Source organism: Piliocolobus tephrosceles, chromosome 12 (assembly GCF_002776525.5).
Source record: "Piliocolobus tephrosceles isolate RC106 chromosome 12, ASM277652v3, whole genome shotgun sequence".
Classification (NCBI taxonomy): domain Eukaryota; kingdom Metazoa; phylum Chordata; class Mammalia; order Primates; family Cercopithecidae; genus Piliocolobus; species Piliocolobus tephrosceles.
The window spans coordinates 26,093,791-26,115,646 of record NC_045445.1 but is presented as its reverse complement, the minus strand read 5'-3'; positions in this window follow the sequence as shown (position 1 = coordinate 26,115,646).

Here is a 21,856-nt window from a genome sequence, read left to right as displayed (position 1 = left end):
GGGCGTGGGACCCTCCCGGCCAGGTGTGGGATACAATCTCCGGTGTGCCGGTGTTACAGCGCAGTATTGGGGTGGGAGTTACCCGATTTTCCAGGTGTTGTGTGTCTCAGTTCCCCTGGCTAGGAAAAGGGACTCCCTTCCCCCTCGCGCTTCCCAGGTGAGGCGATGCCTCGCCCTGCTTCAGCTCTCGCTGGTCGGGCTGCAGCAGCTGACCAGCACCGATTGTCCGGCACTCCCGAGTGAGATGACCCCAGTACCTCAGTTGAAAATGCAGAAATCGCCGGTCTTCTGTGTCGCTCGCGCTGGGAGTTGGAGACTGAAGCTGCTCCTATTCGGCCATCTTGCTCCGCCCCCAGAGATTCAAATTCTTTCTGGTTTAGTCTTGGGAGGATGTGTGTGTCCCGGAATTTATCAATTTCTTCTAGATTTTCTAGTTTATTTGCATAGAGGTGTTTATAGTATTCTCTGATGGTAATTTGTATTTCTGTGGGATTGGTAATGATATCCCCTTTATCATTTTTTATTGTGTCTATTTGATTCTTCTCTCTTATCTTCTATATTAGTCTTGCTAGTAGTCTATCAATTTTGTTGATCTTTTCAAAAAACCAGCTCCTGGATTCATTGATTTTTTGAAGGGATTTTTGTGTCCCTATCTCCTTCAGTTCTGCTCTGATATTAGTTACTTCTTATCTTCTGCTAGCTTTCAAATTTGTTTGCTCTTGCTTCTCTAGTTCTTTTAATTGTGATGTTAGCACGTCGATTTTAGATCTTTCCTGCTTTATCTTGTGGGCATTTAGTGCTCTAAATTTCCCTCTATACACTGCTCTAAATGTGTCCCAGAGATTCTTGTACATTGTGTCTTTGTTCTCATTGGTTTCAAAGAACATCTTTATTTCTGCCTTCCTTTCATTATTTACCCAGTAGTCATTCGGGAGCAGGTTGTTCAGTTTCCACTTAGTTGTGTGGTTTTGAGTGAACTTCTTAATCTTGAGTTCTAATTTGATTGTACTATGGTCTGACAGACAGTTTGTTGTGATTTCTGTTCTTTTACATTTGCTGAGGAGTATTTTACTTCTAATTATATGGTCAATTTTAGAATAAGTGTGATGTGGTGCTGAGAAAAATGTATATTTTGTTGATTTGGGGTGGAGAGTTCTGTAGATGTCTATTAGGTCTGCTTGGTCCGGAACTGAGTTCAAGTCCTGGATATTCCTGTTAATTTTCTGTCTCCTTGATCTAATATTGACAGTGGGGTGTTGGGGTGTTAAGTCTCCCATTATTATTGTGTGGGAGTCTAAGTCTCTTTGTATGTCTCTAAGTACTTGGTTTATGAATCTGGGTGCTCCTGTATTGGGTGCATATATATTTAGGATAGTCAGCTCTTCCTGTTGAATTGATCCTTTTACCATTATGTAATGGCCTTCTTTGTCTCTTTTGATCTTTGTTGGTTTAAAGTATGTTTTATGAGAGGCCAGGATTGCAACCTCTGGTCTTTTTTTTTTTTTTTTTCCATATGCTTGGCAGATCTTCCTCAATCCCTTTATTTTGAGCCTATGGATGTTTTTGCATGTGAGATGGGTCTCCTGAATACAGCACACTGATGGTTGTTATCCAATTTGCCAGTGTGTGTCTTTTAACTGGGGCATTTAACCTATTTACATTTAAGGTTAATATTGTTATGTGTGAATTTGATCCTGTCATTAGGATGTTAGCTGGTTATTTCACCCATTAATTGATGCAGTTTCCTCATAGCATCAATGGTCTTTACAATTTAGCCTGTTTTTGCAGGGGCTGATACCGGATGTTCCTATCCATGTTTAGTGCTTCCTTCAGGAGCTCTTGTAAGTCAGGTCTGGTGGTGACAAAATCTCTCAGCATTTGCTTGTCTGTAAAGTATTTTATTTCTCCTTCGCTTATGAAGCTTAGTTTGGCTGGATATGAAATTCTGGGTTGAAAATTCTTTTCTTTATGAATGTTGAATATTGGCTCCCACTCTCTTCTGGCTTGTGGGGTTTCTGCCGAGAGATCCACTGTTAGTCTGATGGGCTTCCCTTTGTGGGTAACTCGACTTTTCTCTTTGGCTGCCCTTAACAGTTTTTCTTTCATTTCAACCTTGGTGAATCTGACAATTATGTGTCTTGGGGTTGCTCTTCTCGAGGAGTATCTTTGTGGTGTTCTCTGTATTTCCTGATTTTGAATGTTGGCCTGCCTTGCTAAGTTGGGGAAGTTCTCCTGAATAATATGCTGAGGAGTGTTTTCTAACTTGGTTCCATTCTCCCTGTCACTTTCAGGTACACCAATCAAATGTAGATTTGGTCTTTTCACATAGTCCCATATTTCTTGGAGGATTAAGCCTGTATCCTAAAGCACTGTAACATTTTGTACCTCAGTGATCATCATCCACCAACAGAAATGTTTTGTTTGGGACTCTTTTTGTTTTTTGTTTTTTTTATTTGATACATAATTATTGTGCTTATTAATGGGGTACATGAGATAATTTGATACATGCATATAAGGTGTAATGATAAAATGAGAGTATTTAGAATATCCATCACTTTAAACATTTGTCATTTCTTTGTGTTGGAAATATTTCACATCTTCTCTTCTAGCTATTTTGCAATATATACTAAATTATTATAAACTGTAGTCCCCCTACTGTGTTATTTAACACTAGATATTATTCTTCCTAACTAGCTATAGTTTTGTTTCAATTAACCAACATATTTTCACCCTCTCCTCACTCTGCCCAGCCTCTGGTAACTATCATTGTACTTTCTACCTTCATGAAATCAACTTTTTTACTTCCCACATATGAATAAGAATATGCAGCATTTGTCTTTATGTGTTTGGTCTCTTTCACTTTCATAACGAAATATGAAACTCATTTGCAGCAATACCATCATGTTGCTGCAAACAAAAGGATTTCATTCATTTTTACTGCATACTTCATTGTGCATCTATACCATATTTTCTTCATCCTTTCATCTGCAGATGGAAACTTAGGTAGATTTCGTATATTGGCTACTGTGACAGGGCTGCAATAAGGGTGCACATATTCCTTTGATGTACTGATTTACTTTCCTTTGGATAAATACACAGTAGCAGGATTGCTGGAATATATGGTAGTTCTAGTTTTAGTTTTTTGCATCCTCCAGCCTGTTATCCATAATAGTTGTACTAATTTACATTATTGCTAATAGTATATAAGATTTTCTTTTTCTCCACATCCTCATCATTTTTTTTTTTTTTTTGTCTTTTAGATAATAGCCATTCTAACTGGGATGAGATGATATCTCATTGTTGTTTTGATTTGCATTTCACTTATGATTTGTGATGCTCAACATCACTTTGGATGGGGGCACAGTCAAACCATATCAGGTGTAAATATGTAAATTTATTTAGGAGTTCTTAATTTTGTTCCATTTGTCTGTGTGATGGTTTCCAGCTTCATCCATGTCCGTACAGATGACATGAACTCCTCCTTTATTATGGCTGCATAGTATTCCATGGTGTATATGTGCCACATTTTCTTAATCCAGTCTATCATTGATGAACATTTGGGTTGGTTCCAAGTCTTTGCTATTGTGAATAGTGCCACAATAAACATACATGTGCATGTGTCTTTATAGCAGCATGATTTATAATCCTTTGGGTACATACCCAGTAATGGGATGGCTGGGTCAATGGTAATTCTAGTTCCAGATCCTTGAGGAATCACCACACTGTCTTCCACAATGGTTGAACTAGTTTACAGTCCTACCAATAGTGTAAAATGTTCCTGTTTCTCACCATCCTCTCCAGCACCTGTTATTTCCTGAGTTTTTAATGTTTGCCATTCTAACTGGTGTGAGATGGTATCTCACTGTGTTTTTGATTTGCATTTCTCTGATGGCAAGTGACGATGAGCATTTTTTCATGTGTCTGTTGGCTGTATGAATGTCTTCTTTTGAGAAATGTCTGTTCATATCCTTTGCCCACTTTCTATGGGATTGTTTGTTTTTTTCTTGTAAATTTGTTTCAGTTCTTTGTAGATTCTGGATATTAGCCCTTTGCCAGATGAGTAGATTGCAAAAATTTTCTCCCATTCTGTACGTTGCCTGTTCACTCTGATGGTAGTTTCTTTTGCTGTGCAGAAGCTCTTTAGTTTAATTAGATCCCATTTGTCGATTTTGGCTTTTGTTGCCATTGCTTTTGGTGTTTTAGACATGAAGTCCTTGCCCATGCCTATGTCCTGAATGGTGTTGCCTAGGTTTCCTTCTACCTTTTTTATGGTTTTAGGTCTAACATTTAAGTATCTAATTCATCTTGAATTGATTTTTGTATAAGGTGTAAGGAAGGGATCTAGTTTCAGCTTTCTACTTATGGCTAGCCAGTTTTCCCAGCACCATTTATTAAATAGGGAATACTTTCCCTGTTTCTTGTTTTTGTCAGGTTTGTCAAAGATCAAATTGTTGTAGATGTGTGGTATTATTTCTGAGGGCTCTGTTAGGTTCCATTGGTCTATATCGCTGTTCTGGTACCAGTACCATGCTGTTTTGTTTACTGTAGCCTTGTAGCATAGTTTGAAGTCAGGAGGGCTCTGTTAGGTTCCATTGGTCTATATCGCTGTTCTGGTACCAGTACCATGCTGTTTTGTTTACTGTAGCCTTGTAGCATAGTTTGAAGTCAGGTAGTGTGATGCCTCCAGCTTTATTCTTTTGGCTTAGGATTGTCTTGGGAATGCAGGCTGTTTTTTGGTTCCATATGAACTTGAAAGTAGTTTTTTCCAATTCTGTGAAGAAAGTCATTGGTAGCTTGATGGGGATGGCATTGAATCTATAAATTACCTTAGGCAGTATGGCCATTTTCACGATATTGATTCTTCCTATCCATGAGCATGTGATGTTCTTCCATTTGTTTGTGTTGTCTTTTATTTCGTTGAGCAGTGGTTTGCAGTTCTTCTTGAAGAGGTCCTTCACATCCCTTGTAAGTTGGATTCCTAGGTATTTTATTCTCTCTGAAGCAATTGTGAATGGGAGTTCACTCTTGATTTGCCTCTCTGTTTGTCTGTTATTGTTGTATAAGAATGCTTGTGATTTTTGCACATTGATTTTGTATCCTGAGACATTGTTGAATTTGCTTATCAGCTTAAGGAGATTTGGGGCTGAGACGATGGGGTTTTCTAAATATAAAATCATGTCATCTGCAAACAGGGACAATTTAACTTCCTCTTTTCCTAGTTGAATACCCTTTATTTCTTTCTCCTGCCTGATTGCCCTGGCCAGAACTTCCAACACTATGTAGAATAGAAGTGGTGAGAGAGGGCATCCCTGTCTTGTGCCAGTTTTCAAAGGGATTGCTTCCAATTTTTGCCCATTCAGTATGATATTGGCTGTGGGTTTGTCATAAATAGCTCTTATTATTTTGAGATACATTCCATCAATATCTAATTTATTTAGAGTTTTTAGCATGAAGCGTTGTTGAATTTTGTCAAAGGCCTTTTCTGCATCTATTGAGATAATCATGTGGTTTTAGTCTTTGGCTCTGTTTCTATGCTGGATTACATTTACTGATTTGCATATGCTGAACCAGCCTTGCATCCCAGGGATGAAGCCCACTTGATCATGGTGGATAAGTTTTTTGATGTGCTGCTGGATTCAGCAAATTCTGTTTTTTTGTTGTGTCTCTGCTGGGCTTTGGTATCAGGATAATACTGGCCTCATAAAATGAGTTAGAGAAGATTCCTTCTTTTTCTATTGATTGGAATAGTTTCAGAAGGAATGGTACCAGCTCCTCCTTATGCCTCTGGTAGAATTCATCTGTGAATCCGTCTGATCCTGAACTTTTTTTGGTTGGTAGGCTATTAATTATTGCCTCAATTTCAGAGCCTGTTATTGGTCTATTCAGAGATTCAACTTCTTCCTGGTTTAGTCTTGGGAGGGTGTATGTGTCCAAGAATTTATCCATTCCTTCCAGATTTTCTAGTTTATTTGCACAGAGGTGTTTACAGTATTCTCTGATGTTACTTTGTATTTCTGTGGGATCATTTATTGAGTCTATTTGATTCTTCTCTCTTCTGTGCACCCAGAGGCTTAATACCATGTGGGGAGCCACCAAGGCTTGGGGTTTGCACTCTCTGAAGCAATGGCCTCAACTGTACATTGGCTCCTGGAGCTGAAGCAGCTAGGATGTAGGACAAGCTGTCCCAAGGCTGCATAGAGCAAGGTGGTCCTGGGTCTGGTCCAGGAAACCATTTTTCCCTCCTAGATCACTAGGCCTCTGATGGGAGGGGCTGCCATGAAGGTCTGGGACATGCCCTGGAGACATTTTCCCCGTTGTCTTGGTGAATAACATTTGGTTCCTTGTTACTCATGTAAATTTCTGCCACAGGCTTGAATTTCTCCCCAGAAAATTGGTTTTTCTTTTCTATCACATAATAGGGTGCAAATTTTCCTAACTATCACACTCTGCTTTCCTTTTAAACATAAGTTCCCATTTCAAAACATCTCCTTGTAATACACAAAACTGAATGCTTTCAAAATAATCCAGGTCACATATTGAATGCTTTGCTGCTTAGAAATTTTTTCCACCAGATACCCTAAATCATCTCTCTCAAATTCAAAGTTCCACAGATCTCTAGGACAAAGGCAAAACGCCACCAGCCTCTTTGCTAAAACATAGATAAAAATATTGACCTTTACTCCACTTCCCATCCAGTTCCTTATCTTTATCTGAGACTACCTCAGCCTGGACTTCATTGTCCATATCACTATGAACATTTTGGTCAAAGCCATTCAACAAGTCTCTAGGAAGTTCCAAACTTTCCCACATCCTCCTGTCTTCTGAGGCCTCCAAGTATTTAGGAAATCCCAAACTTTCCCACATTTTCCTGTCTTCTTCTATGCCCTCCAAACTATTCCAACCTCTGCCTGTAACCCATTTGCAAATGCGCTTCCAAATTTCCTGCTATCCTTATAAAAGCACCCTACCCTACCAGTAGCAATTTACTGTTTTTGTCCATTCTCTTGCTGCTAATAAAGACATTCCCAAGACTGGGTAATTTATAAAGGAAAGAAGCTTAATTGACTCACAGTTCAGCATGTCTGGGGAGGTCTCAGGAAACTTATGATCATGGCAGAAGGGGAAACAAACATGTCCTTCACATGGCAGCAGCAAGGAGAAGTGCCAACCAAAAAGGGGAAAACTCTTATAAAACCATGAGATCTCATGAGAACTCAATCACTATCATGAGAACAGCATGAGGGTAATTGCCCTCATAATAAAATTACCACCCATTGGGTCCCTCCCATGACACATGGGGATTATGAGAACTATAATTCAAGAAGAGATTTGGGTGGGGACACAGCCAAACCATATCTAGATGATTTCTTCAGCTATAATCAGTGTCAGTGATGTCTGAGTTTCTCATTAACCTATGCTGTCATTGTTAGTTGAGGCTGTGGCAAGGCTTTGCTGGGATAGGGTAACCAAGTCAGTTCGTCTTGAGGCACCAGTAGTGGTGGTGGGTTGGGCATAGCAGTTCTTGGGCCCCTGGGTACTGTATGTGGACACTGGTGGTCTGGACAAGCTGGTTTTGGGGCATCCAGATGGCTTTCTCTAATCCTGGCAATGGCAGCAGTGGGAAGAGCAGATGGGGGAAGTCCTTGGGCCCCTAGGTAGTGTACATGGTGCTGGTGGTGCCAGTGGCTGTGGTAGGTGAACCCTTGGACCCCCAAGTGGCAGATGTGGACATCAGCTGTGGTAGCAGTGGGCTGAGCCAGCCAGTCTATAGGCTTCTGTGCCTATATGTGCAGGTGAAAATAGCAGGAGCGTCATGCTCATCCTCAGGTATCCAGAAGGCATATGTGGACCGTGGTGGTGACAGGTGGGTGGGTCAATCCTCAGGCCCTTGGATGACACATATGGGCACCAGCAGTAGCAGATGTTGGCAAAGTCAGTCTCTCCTTAGGCCTCTGGATGATGTGTACAAACACCCACAGTGGTAGACAGTGTGGGTCAGTTCCCAAGCTCCTGGATTACATGTTTAGGCACTGCCAGCATGAGTTGGGAAGACCTATCCTCAAGCCCCTGGGTGGTGTATGTGGGTGCTGATGGTGGTGGTCAAGGTGAGCCTGTTGTCACACTTCTTGATGTTGTGCACAGGTGTCAGCAGTGGCACGTGGGGTGAGTTGATCCCCACACCCCATAATGGCACATGCTAATGCCAATAGCAGCAGGTCTTGGAATGGTATGTGGGTGAGCCTGTCCCCAGGTACCCTGAAAATGTGTGTAGCTATGTGGCAGTTCTACCACTAAAAGGGATGGTGTTGCTCTCAGTGGCAGCAATCTCGGGCAGGTGGCTCTCAGGCTCCAGGAGGAACATACTTCAACTCCCTTTGTTCTGGAGTCAGCACCCCTGGTGAACTGCACTGTCCAGTCCCTGGGGAGAGGGTCTTTGTGTGGGCTAGATTGCTGGCAAACCAGCTGCACCATTAGTTCCAGCTGCTGTCATGATGCTAGAACTTTTTGGACAAATGTGGAAGGATGAGAATGGAAGTCTTGGGATGTGAAGGTGCAGAATCTGTTGAGAATCAAGAAAAAAATGCAGTCTGGTGGGGTATGGGCCCTCAAATGTCACCATAGTACAATTGTATGGGTCTTCAGTGGAGGTGAGGGCCACAGTACAGACTCACTCTTTGGAAAATTTGTCATTGAGTGGACCTAGGCAATTCCCTATACTAGTATCAGAATTTGCAAGGGTCAAGAGGCTCTCCTATAGCTAGGGTTGCAGGCACTCATGGTGGGAATGTGCAACACTGGGGATCTCTCACTTACCTTTTCCCCACAATAGGGAGTTCCTCCTGGCTACAAGTTGATCCTGGCTTAGCTAGCTGCTTCCTCCTTTGCTTGCCTCTCTTTCCTTGACTCAGATGGTCCCTGTCACTTTACTGCTGAATTTCAATGTTCTCTCTTAGAAACTTTATTCTGCATGTGGTTATTTAATTGCTGGTTTTGGTCCTTTCATTGTAGAGAAGATGACTGCCAGGCACCTCTAGCCAGCTATCTTTCACCAAGAGATTTATTTAATCATATGATGTAAATGTAATTAGTTATCTACACAGTTGGGTATTTTTAGAAAGACAAATAGGTTGAAGTAAAGAAAAATTTCTCACACAATGTGTTCCAAAGCCAAAAAAAGAGATCTGTTTTTTTTTTTTTTTTCCGGATTACTGTTCCTCTCCACTAAGGCTGTTGATTGAGGTTTGTGATTAATTATTTAATAAGTTAAGACTGAAGGCAATTTATATGTATTTCATCTATGTAGAGTGTTACACTGCAGCAAAAATGAAATTATTTAACACAACAAAAGAGAAACAATATATTTAAAATAACTTCTAACTGGAAATACCTAGAAATACTAATGCTTTATGTATCATCACTGTCACACTATCTTGACTAAAATGGAAAAATAGAATATCATTGAAATACCTCCACAAGCAATGAAATTGCAGATGGCAGCCTTGCCCTAAATCTGGAGAAAAGAAAATTCTACTTGTCTTATGCACCTGGCTTTTTGAAACCCCATAACCTCCCCTAATCCTACACAATGTACAAGCAAAGAATTTAACCACCATCATAATTCTGTATCTTATCTATTGTGACTTTCTGAGGGGAATAATTTCTCTCTCCCCATTTGACTGACTGAGAAATTAATGAAACGTGGTTATAAAAATGAAATGTCATTATACAATGGAACTTTCATGGAAGAAAATTTCATTGGTTTTGAGACTCATAGAGGCAAACATCACAATGAAATATGAACATAAGGTATGAATCCAGCTTGCCTTGTGAAGCTGCAATGTTGGCAAACTTTAACAATGATCTGTAACCATGGTGCTTACTTACTATCACACCCTCCTTTGGCAATAAGTTAACCCAACATCATCACTACCACTAATGTACTGCATCTCTCTGTATTCTGTCTCTTCAAGACTATTGTCTTTGTGAATGAGTGCTCATGAGCTCTTGGGTTATTCTACCCCAAATAACCTAATTATCTTTAAGCAGTGGCCTCCTGGAGATAGTGTCATAACCTCCTTCAAGAAAATTTAATAGAAATTTCAAGTATAATGAAAGACTGGTGAATTCCATTACATCAAATGCAAATGCTGAAGAAAGGTTCAGCCCATTCTCTCTCATCCTTTCTTCACCTTCTTTTCCACATCATATATTGGTTATATGTGAATAAAAATCTAATTCATGTTCATTGTTGAAAACCTGGAAAGCATAGAAAAGCTAAAAGAGATCAATAAAACCAATAAATTATATCAATATTTAATATTACAGAGTATTACTTGGTCTTTTATTCCACATGTATTTGTATACATAAATATATTTATTCAAAACTGTAACTATAAACTGCATATTGTTTTGTGTTCTGATTTTTTCAACTAACAATATAACGGGAATATTTTTATGGATGATTAACAATTTTTCTGCAGCACAAATTTTAATAGCTTTTCTCTTTACTTGGCACCTTCTCCAAGCCAATGGGCTTTACTAAGCATTCAAGCTGGCACATATAAAAGATGTATTGATATATTAGTCCATTCTCACATTGCTGTAATGAACTACCTGAGACTTGGTAGTTCATAAAAAAGAAAAGAGTTTTAATTCACTCACAGTTCTGCATGCTGTATAGGAAGCATAACTGGGGAGGCCACAGAAAACTGACAGTCATGGTAGAAGGGGAAGCAAGCATATCTTCACATGACCAGCAGGAGAAACAGAGCAAAGGAGAAAGTTCTACACACGTTTAAACAACCAGATATTGTGACAACTCACTCACTATCTCAAGAACAGCAAGGGGAAAATTTGCCCCCATGATTCAATCACCTCCCACTGGGTTCCTCCCCAACACTGGGAATTACAATTCGACATGAGATTTGGGAGGGAACACGGATCCAAACCCTATCATTCCATCCCTGACCCCTCACAATTCACAGTTACCTCTCATGTTTCAAAACACAATCATGCCTTCCCAACAGTCCCCAAAATTCTTAACTAATTCTAGCATAAACTCAAAAGTCCAAGCCCAAAGTCTCACTTGAGACAAAGCAAGTCCCTTCTGCCTATGAGCCTATAAAATCAAAAGAAGTTACTTACTTCCAAGATACAATGGGGGAGCCTATAAAATCAAAAGAAGTTACTTACTTCCAAGATACAATGGGGGTACAGGCATTGGGTAAGTAGACCCATTCCAAGAGAGAGAAATCAGCCAGAACAAATGGACTACAGGGCCCATGCAAGTCTGAAAACCAGCAGGGCAGTCATTAAATCTTAAAGTTCAAAAATAATCTCATTTTACTTCACATCTGACATCCATGCCATGCCGATGCAAGGGGTGGGCTTTCAAGGCCATGGGAAGCTCTGTCCCTGTGGCCTTGCTGGGTACAGCCCTGCAACTGCTTTCACAGGCTGGCATTGAGTGCCTGAATCTTTTCTAGGTGCACAGTGCAGATTGTTGGTGGATCTACTATTCTGGGGTCTAGAGGACAGTGGCCTTCTTCTCACAGCTCCCCTAAGCAGTGCCCCAGTGGGGACTCTGTGTGCAGGTTCCAAACCCACATTTCTCCTCTGTACTGCCTCAGTAGAGGTTCTTCATGAGGGCTCTGCCCTGCAGCAAACTTCTGCCTGGACACCTAGGCATTTCTATACATCTTCTGAAATCTAGGTGGAGGCTCCCAAGCCTCAACTCTTGCCTTTTACACACCCACAGTCCCAACACTACGTGGAAGCTGCCAAGTCTTGGGGATTGCACCTTCTGAAGCAATGCTTTGAGCTGTACCTTGACCCCTTCTAGCCATACTTGGAGCTGGAGCAGCTGGGACACAGAATGTTATGTCCTGAGGCTGCACAGAGCATCAGGACCCCGGGACTGGTCGAGGAATCCACTTGTTGCTCCTAGGCCTCTGAGCCTATGATGCAAGAGGCTGCCACAAAGGCCTCTGAAATGCTCTGGAGGCATTTTCCCCATTGTCTTGAATATTAAAATTAGGCTCTACTTTACTTATGCAAATTTCTGCAGCAGGTGGCTTGAATTCCTCCTCGGAAAATGGGTTTTTCTTTTCTACCACATTGTTGGGCTGCAAATTTTCCAAACTTTTATGCTCTGCTTTCCTTTTAAATATAAGTTCCAATTTCAGACCACCTCTTTGCAAACACATGATTGTTAGAAGCAGCCAGGCTACATCTTGAATGCTCTGCTGCTTAGAAATTTCTTCCACCAAATACCCCAAATCATCTCTCTCAAGTTTAAAGTTTCACAGATCTCTAGAGCAGAACGCAATGATGCTAGTCTATGATAAAGCATAACAAGAGTGACCTTTACTCCAGTTCCCAATAAGTTCCTCATCTCCATATGAGACCACCTTAGCCTGGACTTCACTGTCCATATTACTAGCAGCATTTTAGTCACAACTATTCAACAAGTCTCTAGGAAGTTCCAGACTTTCCCTTATCTTCCTGTCTTTTTCTGATCCCTCCAAACTGTTTCCACCTCTGATCATTACCGAGTTCCAAAGTCACTTATACGTTTTCAGGTATCTTTATAACAATGCCCCAGTGCAGGAACTGATTTTCTGTATTAATCTGTTCTCACATTGCTATAAAGGACTACCTAAGACTGGGTAGTTTACAAAGAAAGAAGGTTTAATTGACTCACAGTTCCACAGGCTGTACGGGAAGCATGGCTGGAGAAACCTCAGGAAACTGATAATCATGGCAGAAAGTGAAGGGGAAGCAAACACATATTCACATGGCCAGCATGAGAGAGAGAGCAAAGGGAGAAGTGCCATACACTTTTAAACAACCAGATCACATGAGAATTCATTCACTATCACAAGAAAAGCAAGGGACAAATCCACCCCCATGATTCAGTCACCTCCCACCTGGTACCTCCCCCTACACCAGGAATTATAATTTGACATGAAATTTGAGTTGGGACACAGAGCCAAACCATATCACTTGGTATGTGTATATCTCATTCCTTTCATATTGTCTGACTCTGTGGCTTTTCAACTGTCAAAGTTTTAGGAAAGGGACCTTCTTCCTTCATTTTGCTCTTAGAAATTCCAACTGGCAAAGATGACTGGCTTTAGTAGTAGAGAGACTTGTGTTGTCATTAAGCCATTTGAAAAAAAAATAAAAGATTAATGGAAAATTAACATTTTTATCATTAATTCAGGTCTGGGATCTTCCTCATTTTTGGCCTAAGAAGAAGGGACAGAGGCATAGAATATCGGTATTAGGATGGGTCTTAGCAATTTTGAAATCCAACTCAATTTTTCATGTATTGAAAGCAATGCTCAGTAAGGTATTCCATGTTGCTCAAAGTCATACAGCATGTCAGGATCAGAGCTAATATTAGAACTCAGTATTTCTCACTCCCTAAAATTCAGTGCTTTTAAAATATATCCTACTGCTATATTGTCACCATAGGCTCTGGGTTTTATTAATAGCAGATAAAAAAAAAGCAGCATGGGACTTTATCTGGACTGGTCTAGTCCTTGAGGATAAAGGAGAAAAAAGCCCCACTTTGATCTTCCTGTTTTCTAACAGCAACGAGAACCAAAACCAGCTACCCTTACCTTCTGCTAAGACTAGGACACTGGCTAAAATGAAATGGGTTTGATATTCCACTGTATTCACTAGCACTTTTTAAATTCTTTTGGAAATGTCTTACCCAAACAAATAGTTTGATTGTTCATTATAGGAACTTCCTGAAAGATACATCAACTCTTCAATGGAAAACATTAACAGAAAATTTCACTATAGGATTCTTTCAATCCTTGATCACCAAATCCTCACCTTGCTATTTTCATCAATCTTGGACTGTTGTATTATGATGTTTGCCATTCCTAATCAAGTTCCCATATTGAAAGACACATCTTAAACCAAACCTTTAATTCTCAATAAATTCTGGTCCTTTCTTCCTCTCATCTGAGATACTGCTACAGCTTTGCAGAGGTGGTAGTCTCCCTTCCTGTGAGTAACAATCAAATCAGCTTTCTCTTATCAACAGGTTGTGTTAGTGATGGAGCCAATTTCTTAACAGCAACTTCAGAGCCGTGGAAAGGACATCAGGATATCTTTTCACAGGGGGTATCTGTGTCTGTAAAGTTCTTAATGTCACCACATAGCATTTGCAAGAGTGGTACGGGGTGACAAAGACTCTCTCCTTGACCAAATTTTAGCAAAGCTTCTTTGAGCCCCTTTCTTAACTACACACTAACGTTGCCTCCCCTTCACCCACTCTGTCCTGTACTTGTCAGCCCTACATCAACCAGTTTTTGCAAGAATCCTGCAAAGTTAGTTTGCAGACAATCTCCCATCCTTGATGTTTCCTCTTAGTAATTTTCCATACACTGATTTCCTCACTTTGCTCATTGGCTATAAATCTCTAGTTATCTTTGCAGTATTCAGAGGTGTTAAGCCCACTCTCTCTCTCTCTCTCCTACTGCAATAGTCTTAAATTGCAATTGTACTAGACCTATTGTAATAATCCTAAGTAATGTCTCCCTTACTGTTTTAACAAGCACCAGAATAATTTTTTCTTTAACTTTTAAAGTTAAAGAGGAAGGATGCTAATACAACGGCATTGTCTTAAGAATTTCAAGGGAGGCTGGCTGCACAGGGATGTTGTTCTGGCTTCTGTGGTATGGGCTATCCTTTAAGTGACAGAGGATCCTGTTTCAACTTGTCCAGCATGGCACTGCCAGAGAAAAAGGGCAATCTCATCCTAAACACTAGACTAAATAAAAGTTACAAAGTACTAGAAAATGACAAAAGGAATGTTTATTCCTGTGAAAGCCAGTACCAAAGAATACTCATTTTTTGCACTCTGACTTGTGGAACCAAACTTGAAACAAAACAGTAAGTCTATTTTGTCCTTCTTGAGTGACTGTCAGATGCATTATTCTGGGTTGGGCTGCTGTTGCCAATATACTGGGTTATTACCTGTCTCCAGGATACCAGGCATATTTTAACACATTCTAAGACCAGAAATTTTTCTCTTGACTGAACAGTAAAGCCCATGAGACCATTGACAGGCTTCAGGATCAGGGGCAAGAGTGAGTGAGGTGAGTCTTAATAATAAGGAGAAATACCAACAAATTTCTTTCAAAGCAATCAGCTATACTGGAATCTGCTGAGCAAAACATGCAAAAAAGACCTGTTTCAGTAGTGTTTTTTCTTTCTTTTTTCCCCCCTGCTGAAGAAACTCCCATGGACTGGGAAAAATATGATACAGTATGAATGAATGAATGTGAATTAATGCTCCATAGGTGGTGAATTATCTAAGCTTCGTCACTCAGAGGAGAGTCTAAGTTAGTATCTCATTCCCCACACCCTCACACAATAAATAGACACACTGAAAATTAAGGATAGTTGACTTTGCCAAACTTCCTCTGTAGACTACTTATTTAATCAGTATTTCTGCAGGTCACTGCCCCTAAACTTGCTATAGCCAGACTTAGAAGACAGTTGAGAATGTTGAACTTCTAAATGGGCCTGAATCCTGATGCCTCTGTTTCTTCATTTGGAAATTGGTACAAAATCTGACTCGTATTTTTTGTGTATGTGAAGATTCAATAAAATAACATATGCAAGTCCCATAACACATGGGTTCAAAATGGAAGTTATTAAAATAGTGGTCTCCTCTTATTTACCCACTTTTAAGACAGTGAGCATAAGACTATTTTCCCAAACTAATTAAAGGTATTATCTATTATCTATGCACTGTAAATTGAACATAATCACACTTTTTTTTACCAGTGTGTAAAACATGCCTTTGGAGCAGAAACACCTACTTTTAGCAAAACAGATGGAATCCTGAAAGCATTTTCAACTTGCATCACTCCAATGCCATCTGAGTCTATCCCACAGAGATGAACATCGCATTAGTCATCTTGCACTGGTGTGGAGCTCACATATAACCTGCCATGAATCATAAGAAGAGAAAATCTCTCCCAAAAGTTTTATCCAGAATAAAATAATAAAATGTCGACTCAAATTTCCTCATTGCATTTTTCCCTTATCAACTTTCTCCCTTCCTCACTGCATGACCAATTGTGGCTAGGCATTGCTGAGGACTCTTCTCTACCGTCCACTCCCCACAAAAATTCCTAATATCATTTTTAATACAGCTATTTTTAAATGAAGGCATTAAAATTACCCTCTGAATCAGAAGTAAGAACATACATTTTCACCTCTAAATTAACAATATTTTAACAGATTTTGATTATTTGGGGGTTTAAATAAAGCAGCAAAATTTTAAAAATCATCTACCATGTGATGTTGGATGCCAAGCTTGGGCCATAAGGTATTTGAAACAGTTGAAGTAGTAAATTTAAGGTAAATACTATTTATGATGGAAACAGTCACAGGCACTTTAATATAACACTATCAATAGGACTGAGCTCTGGGAGTATAAAAATGGTAGGTGGTATAGAATGAGTTAAGACTTATAATACAGTGTGTATTTGAGGGATGGGGATGGGGGTGTACTCACAGTGGTTCAAATTTACTAATACTGAGAGAGGATATTATAAAGAGGAGAAAGCTGTTGGGAAACATTTTTTTAATGGTACAGAAGGAGTAAGTTCCACATACCACTGTGGAGGCTACACCTTCCTTCTCCCTTACTCTAATTTCTGCAGCATCTCTCCCTTGTCTACTCTTCACCTCTTGCAGTCCTCTGAGGGAATCTAGTAAGCCAAGAGTCTGATATATTTTTACAATTGTTCCTAAGGGTGAAATGATGAGCATAATTAAGTCCCTCACTTCCCCCTTCCTCCTCCCTATTTCTTCATTTTATTTATTTATTTATTTATTTTTTTTTTGAGACGGAGTCTCGCTCTGTCGCCCAGGCTGGAGTGCAGTGGCCGGATCTCAGCTCACTGCAAGCTCCACCTCCTGGGTTCACGCCATTCTCCTGCCTCAGCCTCCCGAGTAGCTGGGACTACAGGCGCCCGCCAACACGCCCGGCTAATTTTTTTTTTTTGTATTTTTTAGTAGAGACGGGGTTTCACCGTGTTAGCCAGGATGGTCTCGATTTCCTGACCTTGTGATCCGCCCGTCTCGGCCAAAAGTGCTGGGATTACAGGCTTGAGCCACCGCGCCCGGCCAATTTCTTCATTTTATATAGTCTTCCTAATACTAGTTAGATAATTTGAGAATTAAATCTTCCAATTTCCACCTAAGATCTTTTCTCATAGCAAATCCCCAGGAGAAGGGAAAGGTTTTCTCTTCCTTGTGATTTTTGAACAATCACTGATTAGTCAGGCTTGACAAATGTTAAAAAATCTGGCTGTAGCCTGAACGTTCCTATTGATTAGCTGATACATGGCCTGAGATTTGGCTGGGCTGATTGCTTTATCATAAAGCGTTCGAGAAGATTAGTTAGGCATCATCATAAACTCCTATTTATCTAGAACTCAAATCACCAGAAAGTTCAAAGAGTCAGAATTATTTCTAGGTGTTGTACAAAAGAAGTAAGTGTAAGGCAGGAGCCGAAAGTGTTGTCTGAATAGCCTGTTTCTGCCTCCCTCTCTTCCTCCCTCTTTTCTTACAATGGGTATTAACTGAGTGCTACTATGTTTCAGAGCACTGAACTAGGTTTGAGGGATAGGAAGATCCATAAGGTATTGTCCCTGCACTTGAGGAGACTGACATTTAAAAAATATTAATAAATAGAATTCATAAAATATAATCATAGAAAGTTGTATATGTGGCTGTGGCAATGCAGAGGAGATAGCATCCTTTTATTCAATTGAACTATTAGAATCACTGGATTGAACTCCCATCTTTGGAAAACAGGTGATGGGTGTATCATAGGGAAATGAGTGCTAGTGTGAGAGCTAACTATGACTGGTTTTATAGTCCGACTCTGTATGTACTAGCTGTATAAACCAAGCCGTCACTCAATTTTTATGAAAGTCATTTATCATTTCTGAGCTTTGTTTTCAGCTTCTGCCATTTGAAACTTGTAATACTTCACGTGTGTTGTCTTCCTGGCTTCTTATAAGGGCAGTAATATTTATCTCTACAAAAGAAGAAATCACAGTCCAGAAAAAGTTAGTGACTTGCCTAAGTACATCCATCGGGTTTGTAGCAGATTGGCTGATGCCAAGTGCACTGTTCTTTCCCTGCCTTTTCTCATCTAACCCATAGAGGTCACTAAATTACACTTAGGAAGAAAGCAGACATCCTTTTAGTAAGATTTTCAACCCTGAGAGGTGAAATTCATGGGATTTCTGTTTAGGAGTATATCTCATTAACTAGCATCCCTTAATCAATGGAAACCCTTTCCCATGACACACTCAAACCTTGGTCCTTCCGGTTAATTGAATTAGTGATAGATTTAGTATGATCTTTATAACTTTAAAGCAGAACTTTCAGTTCTATCTTTGGTCTATAAGCCCAGACAGTGCATAAAGCCTGTTATCCAGAGGTTTGGCAGACAATGGTATCAGCCACGCGTTGCTCTCTGCCTTTCACTGTGCCTGAAAGAAATTGAATGGGAGATAACCTGGGGTTTCTTTGATCCCCTTGTCTCCTAATGTCTAGCAGCTGACTGCCTACTTGGTAAGTGAAAAGTCAGGGGAAAAAAAACTGCCTGAATAATTTTTATGTACCAAACACCTAAGCTTAAGAACAAACTGAAACCTGAAATAACACTACTTAGAAAGGTTATTGTAGCAGAAACCAAACAGTATCTTAATATTGGTAAAAATGATAACTATAATTTTAGTTTAGTGGGCTTGAATGAAGAACACCTGATTTGCCTCTAATAATCCTGGCATTTGGGAATAGTGGTAAATGACTGAAAGTTATTAGACGTGTCCTGCAAAATGGTGCTGGTAGGGTTGGAACTTGAAGTTTGTCATTTGTGAAATGGAACTGACTTCCCCAATTGGACCTAATTATGACAGCCGTGATAAATAGCCTTTCCATGTTGGCATGTTTATTTTTCAGGAGACTGAACAGGGAAATTGGTTTTATGTATTTGTGTAGGTGGGAAAAATTACAATTTTTATCATTTCTTAGAACAAATTTATCACCTGATAATCTGAAGCTAAGATCAACTGCAAAAGCAGACAACTTTACAGTCCCCTAAGCATTTGGGTGTTTGTTAAGCAAGAAGAATATTAATCAGAAACTGAAAGAGAAGTTTATCTTCTTTTATATTCACTGTGATTATTCACTAGGTAAACCTCTCTCTAGTGGTCAAATCAGTATATTCTTTGCTTTATACTTAGTGACTTCATAGTTACCAATATGGTTCATCAGGACACAGATGGAGGGGAGAGAGAGAGAAAAGGTTTTGGTTTTCAATCAATTTTTCTCCATTTGATTAAAGGAACTTGCCAGTTCATTTATCAGTGCTTTCAAGCTTTTCATTCTCAGTAACTTAATGGAAAAAATGAATTCCTTGGAGATGTCTACTAAATATAGCAACAAGTCTTCACTCCAGTCTTTGATTGATTAATAGTTTAATGTTAATGACAGATAGAACGATAGCTAGATAATAGATACATAAAGAGATAGATGATAGATGATAGATAGATTGAGAGATACAGTCACTTAAAACTTATTGAATAGGCCAAGTATTATGATAATACATTGACTCAGGAGACCTAGGAGATACGTAAAGTCCCCACTTTATAGAGTAGTAAAGAGATCCTAGGAAGGGTTACTGTTTTTGATTATATGTCTAACTACAGGAATTTGCTGTTTTGCAGGGTTTGGTCTATACTTATGAAGGTCCCAAGATTATAGGGAGCAAAAAGTAACATGATTATAAATCTTAGTTATTTAAAGAGTATAAGTTGACATCTCTTTGTCACAGAAAGTTTCATGCACCAAGATCCACCAGGAGCTATAAAATGTAGGTTGTAGAATCTGGCACTGTACATACCCACTAAGGCAAGGCAGATATGGAAGAGTCTGAGATGACAGTAGAAATTTAGACTGTGGGTCAAGGCATGTCATCTCCAAGGTAAAATAGTTTTCAATTAGGATATAGGAAAATAGAACTATGTGGCATTCTGAGAAGAGTGAAATTCCCAGCAGGTGGTAAAGCCTAGAGATGCAGACTCTAGACGGGCAATTTCCATATTCAGTGTTTTGGTCATATCTCATTTAGTGATCAGAAGCAGGAAGTCATGAAATCTAGCTTAAGTATAAATCAAGATAAGAGTTATGTTGAAAGATTATGCTTCATTCTATTCTCTACTGACTGACTTACTCTATTTTATTTGTTGTGTGCTGTGACTCAGGCATTTTTATTAATAATTTTAAAATCAATACTTGAAGTAAAACTGAGGACATTGCAAAACATCTGTTTTACAATATTCCTCTTCCACCTTCCCCAAGTCCAAGTCCAATAAAAGTTTGATAAATTTTGAAGAAATCATATCCTGACCTATTTTTCATTTCTCATTTATTCATTTATGCATTAATCCAACCAATATTAATGTAATAATTATTTTTTCTCAGACATGGTGATAGATTATAGGTAAGTGTTTGTAAACTATACACACATATTATCTGCCTTCATGGAGTTTATAGCTGAGTGAGAAAACAAAGTATATGTAAGTAAACAACTGAAAATAGATACAAATTCATTTTGTTCTAAGCAAATAAAAGGATAAAATAGTGCAATTTTGAAATCAGCATTATAGAATTTACTTTATTATTATTTTTTCTTTCCAACTTGTATTTTAGGTCTAGGGAGTACATCTGGAAGATTTGTACACAGGGAAAATAGTGTGTCACAGAGGTTTGGTGTGCAGATTATTTCATCTCACAGGTAATAAGTATAAAACCCACTAGGTAGTTTTTTTAAATCCTCACTATCTTTCCACCCTCCACCTTCAGGTACACTCTGGTGTCTGTTGATCCCTTCTTTATGTCCAGAGAGTCTAAGTTAGAATATCATTCCCCTCACCCTCAACCAATACACAGACACACTGAAAATTAAGGATAGTTGGCTTCACCAAACTTCCTCTATAGAATACTTATTTAATCAGTATCTCTGCACGTCACTATCCCTACACTTGCTATAGCCAGACTTAGAAGACTGAGAATGCTGAACTTCTAAATTGGCCTGAATCCTAATGCCTCTCTTTCTTCATCTGGAAATTGGTGCAATGCCTGACTCATATTTTCTGTGTACGACTCAGTCTCCAGTATGTCTCCAGACTAAGACAATCATCTTTGTACCAGTTCTGTCTCATCTGTGCAAGTTCATGTTTCTTTAATCTTTGAAGTCTCTGTCCTCTTGCTGGAGCCTTTTCTTTAACATTCTTTGATGTCCTTGAGGTTATGACTGTGGTAAAAATTGGCTTTAATGGACTGGATTCATTTCTGAACAATTTCAGGTGGCCAAGGCTCAGCTCAGCACTCCTGGGCTGCATGCTCTAATCCTGGCAGGCTGAGACCATATTCACAGCTTTGTTCTCTGGCCCCTCGACACTAAGCACCTGCCTCATTGGAGGGGCCAAGGTGTTCCCCAACTGCAGGTAACAATACTCTGATGGGGAATGCCAGCAAAAGCGCTTTTTTAGGGTGGTGACAGCAGGGTACACACTCACATGTGGTGCACTGCCACTCACAGGGTGGTGGTGATGCTGTGGGATCTGTGAACATGCATACCAGTGGTGGCAGGAAGGCACCACAGCTGGATCCATGCATGCGATCCATCCATGTGATGGTATGGCAGGGTGACGATACAGTGGGGGTGCACACGTGCATGACTGTGTCAGTGGGAGTAGTGCAGCAGAGTCAGTGTTCATGGTCTATTTTCTCATAATAT